The sequence below is a fragment of the Dama dama genome, chromosome 27 (assembly GCF_033118175.1).
Source record: "Dama dama isolate Ldn47 chromosome 27, ASM3311817v1, whole genome shotgun sequence".
Classification (NCBI taxonomy): Eukaryota; Metazoa; Chordata; class Mammalia; order Artiodactyla; family Cervidae; genus Dama; species Dama dama.
In genome coordinates, this window is record NC_083707.1 from 48,470,293 (window position 1) to 48,488,643 (window position 18,351).

The window sequence follows — 18,351 nt, forward strand, 5'->3', positions numbered from 1 at the left end:
GTGAAATACAGAAGAAGAAAAGCCAATCCATCCCCTGGCTCTGGCAATGAATCTTCTTTCTTCCACTATAATATTTCCTTTTCTAGTAATTATTATTTCTTAATCTGTAGATAGGGCTTCCCCGGTGGCTCAGCAATAAAGAATCTGCCTGCCAAGCAGGAGATGCAAGAGACGTGAGTTTGATCCCTGGTTTGGGAAGATCCCCTGGAGGAGGAAATGGCCACCCACTCCAGTATTCTTGCTTGGAAGAAAATCCCATGGGTAGAGAAGCCTAGTGGGCTGCAGTCCATGGAGTCTCAAAGACTTGGGCACGACTGAGTGACTAAGCATGAGTTATGAATGGGTAGATAGTATGGGAGTGTAAGACACTAGGTGTCCCATGGATGCCTTTTGTGGGGTCTCAGCTAGGTTTTATGTCCCCTTCCCCAGTAGCCCCTCTGAGTTCCTGTCACTGGGGCCAGGTGGAGAAGCCCAGCAGAATTGTCCAGAGGAAGGGGTCCTATGTTGTTGCTGGTCCTGACAGCAGGACTGGAGATGCATGAGGGGTTTGGCTGGTCCATGGCAGCCAGCGGTCACTTTTGCAGGCGTCTGTGGGGATTGAGGGAGGAAGTTGCTTCTTAGTGTGGCTTGGCCACTAGGGATCCTGCAGGGTTACTTCTTCTGCCCCTGCTGATTGAGAACTCTGGTCCTGGTGAGGTAGGTCATGGGAAGATTATGGTGGACACCATCTTCCCTTCCCCAGACCATCATGCTCTTCTACAAACAGACAGCTCAGGTTACGGGAAGGCCGCCCAGTCCCCTGGAGCAAATAAGTCCCCTCTGGGCTCTTCTACACTCTGCTCCTGTGGTCAGTTTTGTCCCCCTCTTCCATCCCAGCCTTTAGCCTGCACATCTTTAGTGCACTTCGCACTTTGCATCACTGCCATCATTCATTCTTTGGTTCTGCTCTCTGAGATCAGAAGTACCTTGAAGGTCATAGCCTGGTCTGAGTCACTTGTGGATTTCCCACAGGGCTAGGGCAGTGCTTGCCACAAGGCCAATGCTCCAAGAACACAAATCTTTTCTAAAGCAAAAGACGTATTGGTAGCATGAAGAAAGGCAATTGTTCACTTTGGACATCTCTCCAGATTTGAAACCAGTTCAGTGTGGTACAGCACAGTGCCCTGGATAAGGATTTGTGAGTCTCTACATATTCCTATTCTAAAGAGGAAGAAAGGTAATCTATCATACAGTTCTGGGTTAAATTGTATCCCCTCTAAGTGTGTGTTGTTGGGCTTCCCAGGTAATGCAGCGGTCAAGAATCTGCCTGCCAAGCAGGAGACGTGGGTTCAATCCCTGGGTTGGGAAGATCCCCTGGAGAAGGACATGGCAATGCACTCCAGTATTCTTGCCTGGGAAATCCCGTGGACAGAGGAGCCTGGCGGGCTACAGTCCCTGGGGTCACAAAGAGTTGGACACGACTGTGCAACTAAACAGCGACAACAAGAATATGTTTGTAGTCTTAACACCCAGTACCTTGAAATGTGACTGTATTTGGAAATGGGGCCCTTACAGTGGTAATTAAGGTAAAATGAGGTCCTATGGGTGGCTTTAGTGCAGTGTGACTGGTGTCCTTAAAAGGACGTGAGGACACAGATAAGACACAGACCTAGGATACCTGAGACGACCATGTGAGGACACGGAGAAGGTGGCTGTCTGTGAGCCCCAGAAGAGGGCATGGAAGAAACCCAGCCTGCCGGCACCTTAGTCTCAGACTTCCAGTGTCCAGAAATGAGAAAATGGGAAAACAAGCTTCCCTTGTCTTGGCTACCCTGACTGTGCTATTTGGTTATGAAAACCAGGTTCCAAAGCCAGGCCTACGTTGCTGTGGAACCTGGACTCTTGGCACTGTAAGCTGCTGTTTAAGCAGTGGAAGAGATATCTGTCAACTCAGGGATTGAACAGGTGGTATTTCTGCTAAAACCCTGGAGCAATCCAACAGTAACTTTAAAAACCTAGCATTTGTGAAGTATTACTGTATTGAAGTGCTTAGTGAGCACTTTACATGTGTTACCTTAATTAGCCTTCTATTTTATAGATGTGACAATGAGGGTACACAGAGGTTAAGTGATTCACACAGCTAATAAGTGACATAGCGTATTTTGCTATGTGAGTTTTATACTTCAGCCATCAAGGCACAGGGGTTGACAGACTATGCCGAGGTCCTCGTGTGGTATTCTGGGAAAGTCATTGTTCATGGTGTGCGGTATGTGTGTTAAGTCGCTGCTGCTGCTGCCGCTGCTAAGTCGCTTCAGTTGTGTCTGACCCTGTGCGACCCCGTAGACGACAGTCCACCAGGCTGCAGTCATGTGTAATTCTTTGTGACCCTATGAACTGTAGCCTGCCAGGCTCCTTTTATCCATGGGATTCTCCAGTAAGAATACTGGAGTAGGTTACTATGCCCTCCTCCAGGGAATCTTCCCAACCTGGGGATCAAACCCGCATCTCTTAAGCCTCCTGCATTGACAGGTGGGTTTTTACCACTAGTGCCACCTGGGAAGCCCATTCGTTGTGGGTCTGCCATTAATAACTTGGGTGATCTTGGGTGAATCATCAAACATCCTTACTACAAACAGTAAGGATGTTTTCCCCTTACTGAGCCCAGGGACTGGATGAGATACTGTCTCTCTGATTGTTGCCTTTGGAGGTTCCTAGTGCCAGGCCTCTAAGGCAGGGGTTATATCCTCAGCATGGGTTGCCTTAGGGAAAGAGTCATTCCTGTGACGTCATCTCAGGCTTTTGTCCACACCTGAGGTAGCAGCTCCAAATCTGCTTGATATGCAGTTTGGACCTGTGGTCTGACAGTTTGCTCCTTCCCTATAAAATTAATTTTTCAATAGGGTAGAAATTATCCCCACCTCGTGCCAGGCCCGATTCTAGGTCTTTTAAGGCTGCAGGCTTTGAGTTATATCAGCCAAAGGGTGTGGGGAGAGTGTTGCTGATAAGTGATGTGATGTATTTTCTGCCTCTAGGTTGACTGCAAACTCATTCATACCAGAGAGAATCCAACCACGGGGGCAGCACACCTTAAGAGCCCACGTTGAGCCAAAGACCTCTGCATCTTTCACCTTATCTTGTTTCCATTCCCCACGAGACCCAGATAGATGGCAGGTGAGGGTGGTGGTGAGGAGAGGGTGGTAGCCTGGTTCTAGGATTCCACAGGCTGAACGCAGCGTGGTAAGGACAAGGGTGGTGTGGGCTGGGCTGCTTGTGGACAATCCTGGGGGCCTGGTTTTAATCCTCTGGCAGCCCGACCCCTGCTTTATCCCCATAGGGTCTTAATGATTTTAGTTACCTCATTAGAGCCAAGTTTACTTAATGCATCTGGAATAGATTTTAAAACCAGAAAAGCAGATGAGTGTCTTTCAGAGTTCGCAGTTCCCCAGCTGCCTGCTCATGATCTCTGTAGATCTGGAAGCCCAACCTCTCTGGCTCCAGCATTCAGACAGCGGGGACGAAGCCTTCCAATCCTAGTGGCTGAGGACACCCTGAGGACCCGGACCGCTGTGGATGGGCGGTCGTCAGAGGCACCAGGGTTATTACCCCGGCACTCTTGTGAAGAGTGGGAGTGGACAGGGCTAATGTACTTCTTCTAATGCGGGAATTGAAGCGGGCAAAACAAGGTCACATACCACACGAGTCAGTGAGAAAACAAATTAAGGGCTGGTTCTCCATTCAGTAAACCTCCCTTCTCTGCCTTAAAGTATAGCATTCACTGTTGGGGAACATAGGCTGATTTTCAGTCGACTTATCTAGGAAGCCACGTATTCATTTTAAATGTGCATTAAAGAAAGAATATATCACTAGTATATGAAACGTGATTTCATTATTGCTTAGCAGGAAACTTAGTTTAATAAAAGTCAACAAAGTCAACAATGATGTTATACCTGGTACCCAGCTAGGATAGAAAACTCCAAGGTGGTGAATTTGGGGGAAATGCTGCCAAAATCAAGTTTGGGTTGGGTTTCTGTCACTTGGCACTGGGTGAGTTCTGAATAATACATGACTGATTTTAGCCCAAGGCTACCTCTTTTCATGTAACAAATGCTGGTTTCTAAGTATTGATTTACACAAAACTTATATACATATGATTGTAGTTTGGATTCATGAAAGGAAAGTGAAAATCACTCAATTGTGTCCAAGTCTTTGCGACCCCATGGACTATAGAGTCCATGGAATTCTCCAGGCCAGAATACTGGAGTGGGTATTCTCAGTGGGTTTTCTTCTCCTACATTGTGGGACAGATTCTTTACGAGCTGAGTCACAAGGGAAGCCCAAGAATACTGGAGTGGGTAGCCTATCCCTTCTCCAGCGGATTTTCCCGACCCAGGAGTCGAACTGGAGTCTCCTGCATTGCAGGCGGATTCTTTACCAATTGAGCTATCAGGGAAGCTATCATGAAAGGAGGTTATTACCTAAAGAAAACCTGAGTAAATATTTTTGTAAAGCAAAGAATCCTCTTTTATATGGATAATACATGTTTTCTTTCAAAAGCAAATTTAGCCTTTTAAACAATAATTTCTGTTATACAGGATTTTGATAACCAGAAACTTCTTCTTTAAAAAAAATAAGTTATTTTTGTTTATTTTTGGCTGTGCTGGGTCCTCACTGCTGTGTGAGCTCTTCTCTAGTTGTGGCGAGCAGAGGCTACTCTCTGGAGTGCGTAAGCTTCTCGTTGCGGTGGCTTCTCCTGGTGCGGAGCATGGGCTCTCGGGCGCTCCGGTTTCAGTAGTTGGAGCTTGTGGCCTCAGTACTTGTGGTTCCTGGGCCCTTGAGTGCAGACTCAGTATTTGTGCACAGGCTTACTTGCTTCTCGGCATGTGGGATCTTCCCAGACCGGGGATCAAACCTGTGTCTCCTGCATTCACAGGCTGATTCTTTGCTGCTGAGCCATCAGGGAAGCCCCCAGAAACTTACTGCTTCTACTGCTAAGTCGCTTCAGTCGTGTCTGACTCTGTGCAACCCCACAGACGGCAGCCCACCAGGCTCCGCCGTCCCTGGGGTTCTCTAGGCAAGAACACTGGAGTGGGTTGCCATTTCCTCCTCCAGTGCATGAAAGTGAAACCAGAAACTTAATCAGTACCCAAATAACTTTAGCACAATGACAGTTAATGTATTTGTCAGAAAAATCATCTTAGCATCAAATGTGCTGCAATAAAGAATGTTCTGTTTGACATCCTTTCTCCAACCCAGTGATGAATACTCTTGTCTAAGTTAACTGAGGGCTCCATTTTAGAGCTAATTCATCCTGGTGACCCTGACAAAGTTTAACTCTCTCTATTTGAGTAAATTCTGATCATCTAGAAGAGTTATGTTGAAACTGAGGCAATCACTTGTACCACTGGACTCAACATTTTCAGGCTGAATTATTCTCTTCCCTCTTGTGTTGTTGACCATATTTTCTGACCCAGAAATCAGGACGTGCATTTGCATATTTGAAATTAGGACTTCTCCCACCAGTGGTCTTGTATGTAGATTGGGACTCTGGGGTCTCATTCTCAAATTTGTTGATGTGCTTATGCAGATTCAAAATTCCTTTTTTTTTAGATAAAAATATTTGTCCTATCTTCAGAGCCTTCTGAGACCTACTTTTTCTCTATTTTACCCTCAACTATCTTAGCTCCTTGCAGTTCTGCTCCCAGTACAATGTGTGTGTGGGTTTTCTACACCACGAGGCATTCTCTGACACCAGCTGTGTGTCCTACAATATAACTCAGTTCTGACTCTACCTACCTGGGGACAGCATCAGATCCCACAGGTTAAGGGCTCAGTCTCCCACCCCAAGCTTCAGATGCTATGCTTCTGACTGGCTTTCAGTGATCCCTCTCCCTGGGTCCTGCTAATTTGTTAGCAGCTCACGGACTCAGAGAAACATTTTACTTGCTGAGTTTCAGAAACAGTCAGGTGGAAGAGGTGTGAAGGGCAAAGTATGGGGAGAGGGCTCAGAGTTCCCATGCCTTGCTGGAGTGCACCCGTCTCTGCAAATCTCCAGATGTCCACCGACCTGGAAGCGCTCTGAACCCCATCTTCTTGGGGGATATTAGGAAGGCTTCATTACTTAGAAATGCTTGATTATATCATTGGCCATTGGCAGTTGATTTAACCTCCGGTCTCTCTCCCTGGAGGTCAGGGATGGGACGAAAATTTCCTACCCTCCAGTCACATGGTTGGTTCCCCTAGCAACCAGCTCCCATCCTTAAGTTTCCAAAAGTCACTTCATTAACATAAGCCTAGTTGTGGTGGAAGGGATTTGTTTTGAATATCAAGACACCTTTATAACTCTTATAAATTCCAAGTGTTTTAGGAGCTCTGTGTCAGGACTGGTTGAAGACCAAAAATATATTTTTTATTATAGAGCACATATCACATATGTTTTTTAATATAACAACATTAAATCTGGGGTCTGCATTCCTACCCTATCCCCCGAAATCCTAACAAACGAAAGAAAATTTTGCTGTGTTATCTGTAAGGGTAGATAGCTTTGTGGCCTGAGCAAATGATGGAAATTAAGAAGCCTAGTCTGGTTACTATTGCTGTGTAACAAACAATCCTAAAACCTAGTGCCTTAAACAGCGTTAATCTTTTATTTTGCTTAGGAGCCTGCCACTTGGGCAGGGCTCAGTAGGTACGACTCACGTCTACTCCATGTGGTATTGGCTGGGATCTCTCTACCAAGGCCGGAAGATCCACTTCCTAGACGGCTTGTTTCTGAGGCTGGCGAGTTGTGTTGGCTTCGCCTCCATGGGGCTTCTCCACAGGGCCTCATGGGCTTCCTCAAAGCATGGCGGCTAGGTTCCAAAGGGAACATCCCAAGAAACAGGAAGGAGAAGCTGCGATTTCCCAAAGGCTTGGTCTGGAAACCTGGTGTCTCTTTCATGTTTCGTGTATCATCCTTGCAACAGCCACCAAGGCCAGATTCAATAGGAAGGGACATAAACCTTACTTCTTGGTTGGGGGAGGTGGTGTCAGAGACTTGGGGTCCATGTTTTAAACCACAGGAGGAGAGGAATGTCCTGCCTTCTCACAGGCCTTCACCGAGGTTTAGAGTTCATCCTCTTGCAGTATTTGATGTGCAGGTGAAAAAAGAAGTGTCTATAAAACTTTGAATCGTTTAGACACAGTTATAGTTAATAAATGTCCCTTTTATATTCTAGCCCTTTAAAAAGTGGCTTCCCCTTGTCACAGGTATGTGGGCGTCTTCATTTAATCAGTCACTCCCAGAACTGGCTGAGGTACAGGCATGTAGGCACTTGGCCTTGCGGGGCGGGAGGCGTCCCCAGGCAGGGCTTGCCATGGTTATTGGCCTTCCCGGAGCAGCTCTACTGTGGCAAGAGCCGGCACTGGGCCACAGCGATGAACGGGAAGACACCCCGGCCCGTGCCCATTTCCGGGGGAGCCCAGGCCGTATGGCGGATGGACAGCAGTGGCCTCGGATCCCTTGTTCTCTGGTGTCCTGCTGCTGGTGAGACGTAGGGGCCCATTCGCTCTGCATGCAGGGTGGACTTCTCTTTTCCTTCCCAGGGCTCTTGATTTTAGAGCGTGCCTTGGCCTGGAGGGAGCTGGGTTCCAGCTTTGTCAGATAACTCCCCACTGTGTTCTCCTCATCTGTGCAACAGACAGTTTGGTCCAGTCCAGGGGTCAGTAAACTACAGCCTGCAGACCAAGCTAGCCCAATGTCTGTTTTCCTAAGTGACATCTTATTGGAGCACAGTCATGCCTTTTGCTTTAAATACATCTGTAGTTGCCTTCTGCTGGTTGCAGCAAGAGCCACATGGCCCACAAAGCCTAAAATATGAACTCTCTGGCACTTGACAGAAAGTCTGTAGACCCCTGGTATAAAAATAATGATTTTCAAACTTCATTTTAGCTGCGCGGTTCTTTCTTCAAATAACTTTACCAATAAAACAGATCAATTTACCAAGAAATCAATTCATTTTACTGATTTACAATAAATCAGTTCCTCTATTGCTTATGCCAGGTGCTCTACCAAGTACTTTTAAATTATCAACTGGTTTTCATTCTTATAAAAACCCTGTGAGATGGATATTGTTACCATTCCAGTTTTAGAGATGAGAAAATTGAGACAGTTAACAGAGAGTTTACATGACTTGCCTAAAGTCACACAGTGAATAAGTGGCAAAGGCAAGCTGTGAGTTTAGCAGTCTGGCCCCAGAGTTCATGTTCTTACCTGCTCCGTGCTGCTCACTGGTGGCCTGATGTGCAGAGGGAGGTGGGATGACTAGATCTCGTAGGGAGATGGTCAGCATCTTCCTCTCATCCTCTGATTTCTCTCCCTGCAGCCCTCAGGACCCCAAGGACAGAATCTGATAACCCCTGGAGGCTCTCAGGTTAGCACCTTTGTAGGATCTGTGTACCTTGATCGGCTTTCTTCAGGAAGAATCGATTCTGGTTGTTGGGAACTCAGGCGGGCCTGTAACTGTGGAGAGCTCTGTTCCCTGGGAATGAGGACTCCTGACAAATGATCGTAATTATGCTCAATAAAAATGAGTGCTCAGAGACCAAGGTCCAACATTTCAGAACCGTAAATGGAAGAAGGCATCTTTCAATTAATTGCAGTGCCCCCAAACAAATATTAAAACGAGTAAATCTGTGTGGAGTCAGTTCTCTGGCCCAGAGTGATTTACCTTCGAATTGAGCTATAAAATTCTGCAAGGGCCGGCTTCCCACTCTGAATGTCCCCTGCCCAGCTCCCTACTACCAATAACCCTAGATCAACCTGGGGGAGTTAAAAGATGGGGGTGGCAGCATTTCTTCGGAGAGGTGGGAGCCTGGGGCTGCAGAGGGGCCCTTGGGGGTCTTTCCTGTGTGCATAATAGCTGTCTTGACTGAGCCCACCTCCCTCCTAAGAGGCAGTCTTCAGGGAAAAAGTGTAGCCTTCTCTGACCTTTGGAGCTGTCGAGGGGGAGGGTGACTCACGTTTATTGCCAGTGGGAAGCTGACCTTGATCTGGGGATAGTTTGAAGGTGATTGGGATCTTGAAGGAGATCTTGGTTTCAACCATGGTATGTGTTCAGCGTTCCCGACCACCACCACCACCCACCCCCCTACCGCCTGCCCCACCGCCTTGTACAGAAGGGTCTCTCCTGAGGTTTTTGCTGTCCCTGCCTTTTCTCCTAGGTGTGTGCCCAGTGGGGCTTGGGACCCCCTAGGGTGTGTAGGGTGGGGTCTTTCTAGGTACTCCACTGTGCTCAGGGCCCCTGGCTCTGCCTCCTCCCCCAGCCAGCACCCCATTTTCTCCTGCCCAACACCCCACCCTCCCCAATGATGAAATTATCTTCCTGGCAACCAGGAATCCCAGTGCCTTCTCAGAGATTTTCTGTTTGGAGAAAAGACTTCTTTAAAAAGTCTTCCAGTTTCCTTTTGGCTGCTTTCAGGCCACACTTCACTGTCTCTCGGTTTATCCAAATCAGGGTTTTCTTTATTCTCAGAGCCAGCTTTTTGTAAGTGCTCCCTCCCGCCAGCCCCTCTTTGCCTTCCTGCCTGTTTTAGGCGTGCCTGGACTTGCTGGTCTGGTGTCCCAAAGGCGAGAAGGTCCCAAAGCAGAAGGGGCTTTTGTGGGAGTGGGTGGGATCCCTGCTTTGCTCAGATGCTTTGCGGGCTGCCTGGAAGGGTAGCAGGGGCCTTGTGGGTCTGGGAGTGAGACTGCCAGTGTGGGGGTGGAGGTCCTGCTAGGGTGGGGTTGGTGGGGCACAGATTTTCTGTTCAGAGGAAAGGTTCGGGGCAGCTCCATATGCTGCAGATGACCCCTCCCCAGGCCTCCTCAACGAAGGTCCCCACAGCCTGGCTGTAACTTACCCTGAGGAATATTTGACCTCATTCACCTCACAGTTAACCATCCATGGGAAGCATCAGGTAGTTCACTGTTTTCATTTGGAGGATATTTTGAAAACAAGCTTGGTTCTCAGGGAAGATACTTTACCAGTGTTTGTGGTTATGTTTTTAATAATTTGCAAAACATTACTGAAAATGTGGGGCCCCCATTGCATTAAAATATATTCTAAGTGAAGAATTATCTCCACCTCATCACTTCGATACTGTGTTGTTTTACACATTGTATCCTTTCCCCCCTTCAATAGCAATTGGTTGATTTGCAGCTCTGCCAAATAATTTTGTATACTTAATTAGCTTTGTTTTAAAATTTGTTTCAAGGTCCTATTTATTGTGGACCTGTTTTCCGCAGACCCTGAGCCCCGCAGCTCTGTCATGTTCCGGCCTTCAGCAGCAGCACCTTTTCCAAGGAGAATACAGTTGGGTCTCACTCTATCTGCGGCTTCTGTATCCTCAGATTCAACCAGCCTTCGATCCAACATTCTACAGGATCTGCCGTTGGTTGATTCCCTGTAGTCCCAGGGCTGGCTGTCAGGGTACTTGAGTGTCTGCAGGTTTTGGTTTCCGTAGGGGGTCCTGAAATGCCTCCCTCCACCCTCTGTGGCTACAACTGTATCCACTTTTAGCTGTGCCTCCCTAGGCGTGGGGTTTCCGTTACCCCCTCCTAAAGGAAACAGCTGAGAAATCACCAGAACCAGCCTACCCTTAAATAACACCGGTGGCAGCGCATTTGTGTCATATTATGAATTTGTCAGGTGCTCCCTTGCCTCATAGATACCCTGAGAGATTAGCAGTCTCGCAACAGGACTTGGCAGCTGACGCCAGGACCAGAGGCCCTGTCCTCTCATTCTTAATCTTGTGTTCTTTCCGCCATACTATGGAACCGTCCATAGACCCCAGAGAACAGGCCGCTATGCTTTAGTTAACCTTCATCTGTAAATGGGGTCCTAATAGCACGCATTTCTTGGGGCCACTCGGAGGCTAAAGTGGGCTGTCACATGTTTAGGAGGGTGCCTGCTGACAGTACATGTGAGCTCCTAGGAGTGGTAGCAACCCTCCCTTACGTGCTGGACACTGTTGGAATCAGATGGATCACCTGGCTCGGGCACACCATCCAGAAATACAGGTAACGCCCGTGCCTAGATAAGCATCACTTATCTTCCCGACCGTGGGAAGGCTGGGTCCGCGGCTGCCTAGCTAGCCTGCACCACCAGCCTCTTGAAGTGGTGGCCTTTCCTTTGCCAGGGCTGTTGACCAGGAGGCCACCTGTAGAGCTGACCCTTCAGTTGGGGGTCTTGGCATATTGGTGGGCTTTTTAAAGATTTGTTTACTTATGAATTTATAGCTGCGCGAGGGCTTTATCCAGTTGCGGTGAGCGGGGGCTACTCTCCAGTTGTGGTACACAGGCTTCTCATTGCAGTAGCTTTTGTTGTGGACCACGGGCTTTAGGAAACCAGACCTTTGGTAGTTGCAGCTCACGGGCTTAGTTGTCCCTCTGCATGTGTGTTCTTCCCAGACCAGGCATCGAACCTGTGTCTCCTGCATTGGCAGGCGGACTGTTTACCACTGAGCCACCAGGGAAGCCCTTGGTGGGCTTTTTAACATAGCAGCAGAAGTTTCCAGCCTGTTTGACAGACCACGGCTGTGGTCACTGGGCATTCTGGCCCCCAGCCTAACCTCACTCCTTACCTCCTCAGAGTCACCGTGTGTATACACACGCACCCAGAAGGATAAAACCATCAACAGGGCGAGTGCATGGTGTGTAAAGGAAGTTCGTTCATTCATTCGTTCATTCATTCAGCCAGTATGTATTAATACTACCATGTGCCAGGCCCCAGCAGCTACCTGGGGGTGTAGCCGTGAGGGGTATAGAGCCTCATGGAGCTTTCTGACCACAGACTAGGACCCAAGTCTGTGCTCCGAAGGGAGATGAAGCAGGGCCAGGAGCTGGAGGATGGCTCAGCTGGTAAAGAATCCGCCTGCAATGTGGGAGATCTGGGTTGGGAAGATTCACTGGAGAAGGGGTAGGCTACCCACTCCAGTATTCTTGGGCTTCCCTGGTGGCTCAGCTGGTAAAGAATCCGCCTGCAATGCGGGAGATCTGGGTTTGATCCCTGGGTTGGGAAGATACCCTGGAGAAAGGAAAGGCTACCCACTCTAGTATTCTGGCTTGGAGAATTCCGTGGACTGTATAGTCCATGGGGTCACAAAGAGTCAGACGTGGCTGAGCGACTTTTGCTCACTCACTTCAGGAGCTGGAGGAACTGGGAGGGAAAGAACAGAGTCCTGACGGGGACTTGATGGAGGAGTGATCAGTTTGAGGAGCAGCAGGAGGCCATGGGGTGGAGGGGAGTGGGGGCGGAGTGAGGAGCTGCAGGTCATCTGGCAGCAGTGTCCTGGGGCGGATCTGCACTTGGGCTCGGGGAAACCTTGGGAAGGCATGCTCTGAGATCATTACCCACGGAGTGGAGAAGCTCTCACATCCGGCACAGGGCTGGGGTTTTGGAACCTCCAGCATCTCCTGTAGGTGTGGCCTCGGCAGGTTTCTCCTGCATCATTCCCTTCAGGGATGTGCCCCCAACTCAGAACAGTCCAGTGATCTCCTAGGGGCAGTGTACCCCTCCTTGCTCTGTGTTGGGTGCATCCTAGGGCGTGTGTACCCCTCTGTCTCCTGTGCTGAGGTGCAGTCTCAATCCCAGCAGTGGGGCTGCCTGGTGTGTGCTTTGGCAGAATTCCTCTCCTGACAGTGAGCCTCTGGGACCCATCCGGGGTTCCTCTTTGCACCCCTCTCAGGGGACGGCACGCCCTAGGCCTCCCCAAAGCTGGTACGGAGGAGAAAGGACGTAAAACTCGAGCTTAGGTCCTGTGTTTGGCCGGCACCTTGGGAGAGGGGAAAGAGTTGAGATTTTCCCAGCCAAGATGAGCGAGTTGCTTGCGGGGACTTTCCTCACAAGGTTGGGGGGCTGGGTGGGGGATGGGTCCAGCCCCTGCCCGGGGGGGACATCCTTCCCTGGGGGCTGCCACCCCTTCCACTGCTCAGTCTATTGGGCGACAGCTGAGACAACACCTGCTGCCTCGGGGGCCAGCCTCTTGCCCTCAAACGCCTCTGAGAGGAATTCCCCTTTGGGGTGGGGTTCTGGTTCTTTCCAATCCCAGAAAAAAAAGAAAGCTCTGGAAAGGCTGCAGAAACCCCTTTACGACAGCTCTGGGAAGATGACAAGAGAGGGACTTGGGGAAGGAGTTGTTTCTAAAGGACAATGCTTCCTGGGCACTCCTCTGTTTGGCTTACCAAACCCCACAGCCAGCAGCCTGCCTCACTCTGGCCTGGCTGAGAGACTGTAGATTTGGATTTTCATTCAATTATTCAAATTTTTAAAAATCTAAAGTGAATAGTGAAAGAGTTAATACTATTCTTATTTATTCAACAAATTTATTAAAAAAGATTTTTTTTTTTTGAGCAGCATCTGTTGTGCCAGGCCTTTTTCTAGGTGCTGGGAATATAGCAAGTAAACAAAACAGACATATTCTTGCGCTTGAAGGTCTAGTTCTACAACAGGAGGTCATCTTTAAAGAAAGACCTCTCAGATCTTTAAATAGTAACTCATGGAGTTACATAGGCATTGGTTTAAGGACCGCTGGCTTTGTGCCAGAGAGGCAGGGAGAGGGGTATGGTTGGGATGTCCAGGGACAGAGGGAAGCAGGACGTTTGTCCCTAAAGGCCAGCTGGGCAGAGGGGACTTCCAGCACTCCTTTGGTGTGGCAGAAGTCAGGGAAGAATGGGATTCTGTTTATGAAGTTGAGCTTGTAAATATTAATAGCTCTTTCTGCACATGTTTATATCGCAGAGGTAATTTTCTCTGTGACTGATCTTTTCTTTGTGCCCAGGTACATGGAGCTTGTGGGAAGGTGTGCTCCTTGCCCTCAAGACTACCATGGTTAAGCAATTTGCAAGTAAAACAAAGACTGTTCAGAGTCATTTCATATGGCTGGGCCTGAGAGCGCAGGTGGAAAGAGCTCAGAGAAATCTGGGAAGGCTTTCTGGAGGAGGTGGCTCCTAGCTAGTCAGAAAGAAGCGGGGAGAGTGTCCTCAGAGGTGTGGTAAGATGTGAGCATGGCTGGTCTGTCACAGTGGAATTGGCAGTCGGGGGGAGAGAGGTTAGATGGTGCAGGCCCGTGGGGGCTTTGCTGGCGGCTAGTGAAGGTTTTCCAATAGATAAGTAGCCTGGTAATGGCAAGAGTTGAGGATGTCTGATGGTGAGAGGGAGCTGGGAGCAGACAAACGCTAAGTCCAGAAAAGGGCTTCCTTCCCCATCAAGTCATGGCGGGCTGTGGATAAATCACTGTCTGCACCTTAGTTTATCTCATCTGTAAAATGAAAGTAAGATTTCTAATTCTGGTTATTTCACAGATTTGTTGGGAGTCTCAATTTTACAAATATGTGTGACAATGCTTTTTTTTTTAAAGAGTGAAGTGTTAAATCAAGGGGGGGGAAATCTAGGCTCTTGGTGCCAGGATCTCCTTCTCCCTTTGGCTTCCTGTCTAGGAGACAGCATGAAGTGAGAGAGAAAAAAAACCCTCATTTTCTTGCTGGCGAGGGACGTGGTCCAGGCGTCAGAGAACCAGGGAGGGGCACGTGAGCCCACAGCGTCTGCATTTAATGCCCCGAGCCAGGGCTGCAGGCCCGCCCAGGGTCATGGCCCAGAGTCACGCCGCTCAGCATCGGGGCAGCCTGTCGGCGGAGGGGGGTGGGGGGGGGGGCGGGCGGGGGGACTCTCCTCCGCCCATCTGCTCAGAGAAGACTCTGTTATGTGGCTGCCCTAACACAGTGCCACCGTCGAGGGGCTTACACACCAGAGGTTCGTTTTCTCATGACTCTGGAGGCTGGGAGTCCAGGAGCAAAGGTGAGTTCCTCCCGAGGCCTCTGTCCTTGGCGTGGAGCTGGCTGCTTCTTGCCGTGTCCGCACACTGTGTTCCCTACGTGTGTCTGAGTCCTGATCTCCTCTTCTTGTGAGGACACCAGTTGTGTTGGACGAGAGCCCACCCTAATGACCTCACTTTACCTCAATCACCTCTTCTAAAGGTACTGCCTCCAAAGGCAGTCACATTCTGAGGAACGGGGTGTTTGGACGTCAGCATGTGAATTTGGGGGAGGGGGCACAATTCAGCCCTTCATACATATTTTTTTTTCTTTTCCCAGAATTTCCAGAGTGTGCACAGTTTTAAGTGGAAAGGCACACTCCTGGAGGAAAAAGGGATTGAGAGTTGAAAATTCCCGGGAGCTTTTAGAGACCTGATTTTGGGGGACATGGGCACCATTGAGCATTGTGACAAAGCAAACATAGATAAGTAAATGATTTGGTGTGCCTGGCAAACTTGAATTAGATTCACTTACGTAAACTTCATAAACAACACCCGCCCCCGAATTTCAAAAAAGTGCAATTAACTTGCTTTATGCAAAACTTCATAGCAGGTTTCCTTTAAGTCCTCAGCCTCACTGGTATACTTAAAAAGTGATTTAACAGCATGTGATTAAAGTACTACGTTTGCAGAGCCTAGCCATTAGAGGCAGGGAGACAGCCTGTAATTAAAATTTTGCTGAACCTTCCTCTCCCAGAGACCAGTTCAGTTTACAGCAGCAGACGATCAGAGCAGCTGAAAAGCACCAGTGGGTCTCCTGTGCCTTCAGCTCTAGGAGAGCAAGTTCAGGGATCCGACCAACGCCGTTAGCGTTGCCCTCCCACCCAGCTCCCGCCTGGCACCTGGGCATCTGCCCTACTGTCCTAGGCCAGCGTTGAGTCTATACTGGCAGCCCCGTGACCTCATCCTTGACCTTGGTCACTTGGGGGCTGTGATGCTGGACCCTGGTTAGTGCAGAGGGCCCGGAGACATAGGCCAATGAACGGTGAGTATTATCCGAGCCTGATGTTAGCAATTTCAGCCTGCAAATGTTCACTCTCACCAAAGCTGCAGACGTGGCCAAGTTGACTAACTCCCAGCCCTCCCCCTAAATGGAGCCCATTCCCTGGGAATAGGAGAGGAAGCCACGAGGCCCCTCCCCACCCCGCAGAGAGGAGGAGAGCATGTGTAACCAGGAAAGTGCACGTGTGACTGATCGTCTGCAGGAACCATGTCGTGATCGTTAACAGCATACAAGCCTCCCAATTGACCATTATTGGGAGGAAGAACACTTGTCACCCTGGGCCACGGAGACTGGACTTTAATAAAGTCAGTTGCTCGTTGGGTATGAAATTCTGTCCTTCCATCATAAATACTTATTAAGAACCTACTGCATGCCAGAACTGGGTGGTACACAGAGGGCCATGTGGCAGTCTCCTCTGGCCGGAGAGCCTTCAAGAGCAGTTCTAGAAGTTGAGTACTTTGTCCCTGCCCTGAAGGGTTGCACAGACTAGTGGGGGAGGCAGACGTTTACACAGAGTGGAGGGAGACGCCCAGGGCACCAAGCAAGGCCTTGGAGGGATGCCTGGCCCAGCCCTGGAGTCAGGGAAGGCTCCTAAGGTGAATGGTGAATAAGAGGTACATCAAAGGATGCAGGGGAGTGGGTTTGGCCAAGAGGTGGGGCAGGAGTGTTGAAGACAGAAGGAACATTATGTGTACAGGCCTGGTGGTGCATGGGTGGGGGTGATTCAGGGTCTTCTAAGGATACAGACTTGGAGGAGAGTGCAGGGAGGTGAGGATTGGGGCCGGAGTGTTGATCAGAGGCCAGAGTGTGAAGGCTCCAGATGGAGATGAGCCAGACTTTGCCCCACGTGTTTCAGATGCACTTTGGGGCAAGAGATCTGGGCCAGGTGCCTTGGGCTCGAGGGACCGCAGAGCTGGGCAGTGTGGACAGAGCCTGCACTTAGCCCCTCTCCCCCGCCCCCCGTACCTGGTGCCCTGAGGGCTCATTCAGTCCCCTGATGGGCATCCAGGTTGGAGGATTTGCTCTTTGATTCTGCTGTGAGGTTTGCATGGCCTCCTTACCCTTCACACTGAGTTACCTGGCTCTTTTCTGGGCTGTGGTGCCTCCATGTCCCTTCACACCAATGCAGATCTCTTCAGAACCTGGCAGCATTTGTTGTTTAGGGAGTGTGCTAAATAAACTGCTTCAGTCACACCTGACTCTTTGCGACCCTATGGACTGTAGCCTGCCAGGATCCTCTGTCTGTGGGATTCTCCAGGCAAGAATACTGGGGTGGGTTGCCATGCCCTCCTCCAGGGGATCTTCCCCCACCCAGGGATGGAACCTGCATCTCCTGGTGCTCTTGTACTGAAGGCAGATTCTTTACCGCTGAGCCACTGATGTATGCCCGTTTCTCAGGGTGAAGTTAAAGTGAAAGTCACTCAGTGGTGTCTGACACTTTCTGACTCGGTATAGTCCGTGGAATTCTCCAGGCCAGAATACTGGAGTGGGTAGCCTTTCCCTTCTCCAGGGGATCTTCCCAACCCATGGATCGAACCAGGTCTCCCTCATTGCAGGCGTATTCTTTACCAGCTGAGGCACAAGGGAAGCCCAAGAATACTGTAGTGGATGGCCTATCCCTTCTCCAGGGCATCTTCCCCACCCAGGAATCGAACCCAGGTCTCCTGCATTGCAGGCAGATTCGTTACCAACTGAGTTATCAGTTCAGTTCAGTTCAATTCAGTCCCTCAGTCATATCTGACTCCTTGTGACCCCATGGACTGCAGCATGCCAGGCCTCCCTGTCCATCACCGACTCCCTGAGTTGACTCAAACTCATGTCCATTGAGTTGGTGATGCCATCCAACCATCTCATCCTCTGTCATCCCCTACTCCTCCCGCCTCAATCTTTCCCAGCATCAGGGTCTTTTCCAATGAGTCGGTTCTTCACGTCAGGTGGCCAAAGTATTGGAGTTTCAGCTTCAACATCAGTCCTTCCAATGAATATTCAGGACTGATTTTCTTTAGGATGGACTGGTTGTGTCTCCTTGCAGTCCAAGGGACTCTCAAGAGTCTTCTCCAACACCACATTTCAAAAGCATCAATTCTTTGGTGCTCAGCTTTGTTTACAGTCCAACTCTCACATCCATACATGACTACTGGAAAAACCATAGCTTTGACTATAAGGACCTTTGTTTCCAAAGTAATGTCTCTGCTTTTTTATGCTGTCTAGGTTGCTCATAACTTTTCTTCCAAGGAGCAAGTGTCTTTTAATTTCATTGCTGCAGTCACCATCTGCAGGGATTTTGGAGCCCAAAAAATAGTCTGTCACTGTTTCCCCATCTATTTGCCATGAAGTGATGGGACTGGGTAGCATGATCTTAGTTCTCTGAATGTTGAGTTTTAAGCCAACTTTTTCATTCTCCTCTTTAACTTTCATCAAGAGGCTCTTTAGTTCTTCGCTTTCTGCCATAAAGGTGGTGTCATCTGCGTATCTGAAGTTACTGATATTTCTCCCGGCAATCTTGATTCCAGCTTGTGTTTCATCCAGCCCAGCATTTCTCA

At 49.3% G+C, this 18,351-nt stretch overlaps 1 protein-coding gene across 4 annotated transcripts in view; it reads left to right on the forward strand.

Annotated features, from left to right (window-relative positions):
* CTIF (cap binding complex dependent translation initiation factor) overlaps positions 1-18,351 on the forward strand; it is a 315,713-nt gene that overhangs the window by 13,795 nt on the left and 283,567 nt on the right. For 2 of the 4 annotated variants that reach the window (XM_061131333.1, XM_061131337.1), the window contains exon 2: positions 3,012-7,501. The exons of the other annotated variants lie outside the window; for them this stretch is intronic. The gene's annotated coding sequence lies outside the window, so the exon portion shown is untranslated. The remainder of the gene's footprint in view (positions 1-3,011; positions 7,502-18,351) is intronic. 4 annotated transcript variants of the gene reach the window in all.